This window comes from Phaethon lepturus, unplaced genomic scaffold (assembly GCF_000687285.1).
Source record: "Phaethon lepturus isolate BGI_N335 unplaced genomic scaffold, ASM68728v1 scaffold43052, whole genome shotgun sequence".
Classification (NCBI taxonomy): Eukaryota; Metazoa; Chordata; class Aves; order Phaethontiformes; family Phaethontidae; genus Phaethon; species Phaethon lepturus.
The window spans coordinates 38,100-43,352 of NW_010524909.1; positions in this window are offsets into that span (position 1 = coordinate 38,100).

Genomic DNA, 5,253 nt, shown 5'->3' on the forward strand with positions numbered 1-5,253 from the left:
TGCTCAGGCACAAACAGTTCACATCTCTATGGCAAAACTGCAGATTATGGGACCAAAAGAAGCCATTACTCTCAGATATTTGACACAGATGCATCCTGCTGTAAGCATCTAAAAGTAGCTGTGCTACAAATATTTACCTTATTCTGTGTCAGTCAATTCCATAAATTAATCTAAGGAAAACTGCAACTATCCTGTAGCCAAACTAGAATAACTTTGAAAAACCACCTCGGTCTACAATCTGCTCTGCAATGGAAAAAAAAAACCCCACATTTACTTTTAAACTGAGCTAAGTGAGCACAGATTTTCTTTGGCACTGAGTTCAGCTAGCCCACTTCACCTTGAAGGGGCAGAGGCATCTTCATCCATTACATTCAGCTGAATATAATTCAGGTAGATATCAAGTGATTCCTGTAATAGTAAGATATGCTTTAAACTAATTGTAATAAGTGAATAACTTTGTATTTCTTACTGCTCTCAACAATGAAGAAAACACACCAATCACACAAAAAAAGGAAGTCCTTCCAGCAGGTCTGGTTAACAGTGTCCCACTTCCAGCAGAAAGCCACTGTGAGAACTATGGCCCATACAGCCACCTAACAGGGCAGCGAAGGGACAAGTCTAAAGACAAGAGCCAGACCACCTCATAAGATCACTTCTGGCAGCAGATGCTCCTAAGGAGTTTACAGAAGGCCCGCTAGCCATCTCAGTAAGTCTGAAATAATTTACAGGCTGCCAGCCAAGAGAATCACTCCTTTCATGCAGTTGTATAGGAACTTCATTATCAGCTGACCATGTAAATACTGGAATCACATTTAAGTTATGTACAAAGAATTGTTCTAAGTGAAAGGACTGACATCTGAAAGTGCTTTAAGAGCATATTCTGAGATTTTTAAACTGACTGCAGTTTCTAAAGCAGAAAATACACAAAGCCACCTGCAGAGACCCCAGTTCTCTCTCCTGACTTGAGTCCTGACTTCCCTATTACAGCGAACGACACTAACACTTCACACTGTAGAAAGTATGCTGCAGCATTTAGATGTAAACTGTACTACCAGTTTCAAAGGAGATCCTCTGAGTACTTGAACTTAAGTCATCAGCTGTAACAAAGGCTCTCAGCTCTCCTTGAAAAATCTGGTGGCAGCTTCAACCAACACACACATTTTGATCATAAGTTTTCACATATCCTTGATTTCACTTGATGTCCTGTGTCTCGCAAGAGATGTAAGGTGTGTAGGCATCTACCCTGTGCTTCACGAGACGTAACCACTAACTCCAGTTAACAGCTTGGAGCTGTCACACATCAGACCTTTGGCACTTCCAGACCACCCGTTTATGTGCGGATCCAGAGTACTCGAGGCTTTCTGTACAGACTTCAATATTTGAAAATATTGAACAGTCAGCATATGACCAAAACCAAGTTCTAGGACATTTGTGTCCTAGACATCTTAACGTCATAGGTGTTAAGATGATTTTTCTCACTTCCTTTCAATTTTAAAACAAAAGGATAAGACTGGCTGCGTTAGACGTTACAACTTTTCCTTCTGCAACTTTGAATTACACTAAAAAATTTCAGAGTAACAACTAAAAACTGTCACTGTCTGCTACTACATGGATGCAAAAATAAGACTGTATTTTTGGTCTTCTTATTCTTAAAAATAAGGCTGGTATTATTCAGGAGCACATAATCCTTTTGGTTTAAAAAAAAACTTATGTTCACTAAATAGGAAAAGTGAGACAACAAGTAACTATGACTGTCATACTGTCTATGGCAGTCTGACTTTCTGGGAATAACAAACTGTCACAAGAGGTCGGTAACAGCATTCTCACATTTTTGTCTTTCACAAAACAGATGTCACAGACGGAACAGCATTTAAACTATTCTTTCTGAGACACCAGACGATTATACTAGCTCACTCTCTTTACTGGAATCCTGTCTCACCACCTATGCTTTTGTTGGTTTCTCTACAGCATTCCTACTTCTGTGAAAGAGTTCTTTAATACTTACAGCTAAGTACTCCCCTAACTGTCACTCTTCTAGCAGCAAAACATTGCAATTAAATAACCTTTACCTAAAAATCCAGATCTTCTTCTTCCTTCAAGATGCAGATCATTGAAGTGGAGAGCCACCCCCAAGACACATGGATAAAATGAAGACATAACAAGTCTAAATTGGTTAGTCCTCAGAGCATCTTTTAGGTAAGACGCTTCGATCCACTTTCTCTTCCCCTATTTGCTCTGTGCTGGTTAGCACTGAGATCAGAATATAAAAACATCACCAAACTGTCACACCAAAGCCACAAGTAACAAGGAGAACCTCCTTATGTCACCATAAAGAATACTGGCATTTGTGCAAGGGAGAGCAGAGCTCCCCTTCGGTTTGCCAACCACCATCACTCCTGGGGCTCTCAGACTTGCTGACAGACAGCCAGTCACCAACACCTGAGCAGTTCCACGAAACCTCCTCATGAAAGGGTGAAGTCAAGGTACAAGTGAACGATGGGAGCATGTCTGCAACCCTTGGCTTTCTGATCACTCCCTGGGAAGGCTTTGACCCAGATCTGCAACTACCTGACTCAAACTAGAGTCAAAAGAAGGGGAGGGGAGGAGAAGAGAGATAGCTGACAGTTTCAAAAGACACACTTGAGACAACTCACTGTATAGAAGGCAACGAAAACACTAGCACAGTTTACTGGTGTCATATGTTTACAGGGGGTAAACTGCAGGTGGTTCTTTACCAGAAGGCAACATTTGCCTTGAACATTTGCCATGAAATTACCATTGTTTCAAGTCAAGTAACTATGTCATTACTGCTGAATAACTTAGAGTCAAGTATACAATTAATCCATGTCACCAATGCAGATAAATCTGCAAAACATTACAGGCATTTAATCTAGTATTTTTAAAAGGAGGAAGGGGGGAGAGACAAAAGAAATTATTAGACTTCCAGTAACCAGAAGACAAAGCCTATTAGTCAGAAGCAAATAGAGGATAGGAAGCCAGCGAGATAAGATGCAGACCCCTAGGGAGACATAGCCAGAGAGAAGGAGACCAGTCAGGGAATTCTGATGAAGGCTGTTACGGGGCTTCCTTCTTATCTTCTTGTGACCACCAAGTCCCCCAAGTGTTTACAGATTGTTCTTCCAGTCTCCAAGAATTCTGGCTCCCAATCTCCAGCTACTTTATTTTTAAGAATGAGGATGAAAGAAAAAACTGTTTTTCTAACATCCCATGCCTTTATTTTTACAGTCTCTTCTTACTCAGAGCAGAGTTTTCCGGTTACATTCACTACTACACAACCATGTGCCTAATGGAAAAATAACACTGTTCCTGCACTTCACAGGTTCTTACAAACTGACAAAATCCCACTACGACAGATTTTATAGTGTTCCAAGGCTCTAAATTAAATTAACATCTAAATTAAATTTACATCTTTTTCTGCCATGAGGAAACACAAGTTTAGAAGAGTCATGTCTACCCCCCATTCTTCCGCCGCCTTTCCATCTACTTTATATTGCCCTGCCCCAATACACATACACACAACATACAGGACTTTCTTCCTGTTCCTTGAGCTGAACCTTAAGCAGAATTTCCAAGATCAACAAATTATAAGAACTACTGACACAAATTAGTTAGAATTTGCTATGAACACAACAATATTCAACTCCAAAATAAAGCAAGAAACTGTGCAGAGAAGGCACCTAACCCAGCCTCAAAGATCCAGGAGCTGATTACAGATCATATTGCAGGCTATCACTCCCAAGATGAAAGCAACTTCAAAAGCATCACACTGAGCAGACAAGTAGTATCAAAGCTGTAAGCTTCCCTATTAATAGTTTTGTGAAATTTTTAAGGATTATAGTCATTCATGCCTGCATATAATTTACTATTAGGAAATAATCAGAATTTTAGAAATCGTTACAAGAGCTGATATTTGCAGTAAGTTTGTACAGCCAGTTGTACTTTGCAAATCTGAACTAATTCAACACAGATTACAAGCTCTCCTTTTTCTGCTGATGTGCAGAAAAACCTTTGCTTTAGACTGCCTTTCATGTAAAGGGCTATGAAGGTTTTCCACAAACCACTAACACACACCTGCATGGGGAAGATTTTAAAGACAAACTACAGTACTGACAAGAACATGAAGTCAGATCTCTTTACTTTAACATGCAATCCTAACCAAGGAACTGTTTCCTTTTCTGCGGATTACCTTTTACCAGGGAAACACGCAGCAGCGTTCAGATGTGCTCGAGAAACACCAGTACTCAGACATTCTCTCTTCCCATTGCTAGCCCAAATAAAACACTAATACCATAGTTACACAAACTGACCGTTTAACAGAGAGGCTCTTAAACAGATAATAAAGAGTGTGCTTAGAAGAGATGTCTTTTGATCAACTGCTCTCCCAAAAAAAGACAGACCGTGCAGCCCAACAGCAACTGCCAGTGAGGCCTGTCTGTAATTTTCAGGAAGGTAAGGCAGTTCTGCGCTTTTTGTTTGCACGGCTATACACCTTTATTCGGAGCACTTAACCTATTACCCCTTTAAATTATGCGGCAGACATTACCATTTAAAAAAAAGTTACCAGCTGTGGATCAATGCTGTATTCCGATACTTGGCATCAGACTGTTCAGTTATCAATGTAACATTTTGAAGGACAGCACATCAGCAGTGTTAACTATTTAAAAGATAATCAATGATTCTTTCCAGCAACCGCAGCACTAATAGGAAAGGCATATTCTTTCAACCGGTATTTGCTTGAAACACTGATTATGCAAGTTACAATTTAGGTTGTTACAAGTGGCTTATTAGTACCACCAGAGTTAGAGTGATTAACACGGACTGCAGCTTTCACAGGAAGGGTAAACATACTCAGGAGAGGGAGTGAAAGATAAAATAAGAAAAGTGCCTGTGCGAGGGTGGAATGTTCAGATTACAAGAACTATCCTGGAAGTAAATCGCTCTACGTTTTACCTCTGTCCTTCTCCTGAAAGCACTATGAATGTACACCTTCCAGCGCTGCACGTGTACAGGCTGGGCACGAAGTGTTTGAACAAAGCAGCTGATCCCCTCAGCCCTGGGGGGATGCGGTGCTGCACGCGGAGAGGTGGTTTGTCAAGAAACGTTTTAGGACCCTGCAGATGGCACACACCGAAATATCAAAATAAGGGGAAAAGAAAAAAAAACAACCACGAAATAAGCCGCCAACACTTCGGGCACACGAGTTAGCGACGGGCAGGCTCGGCTCGGCCTCTT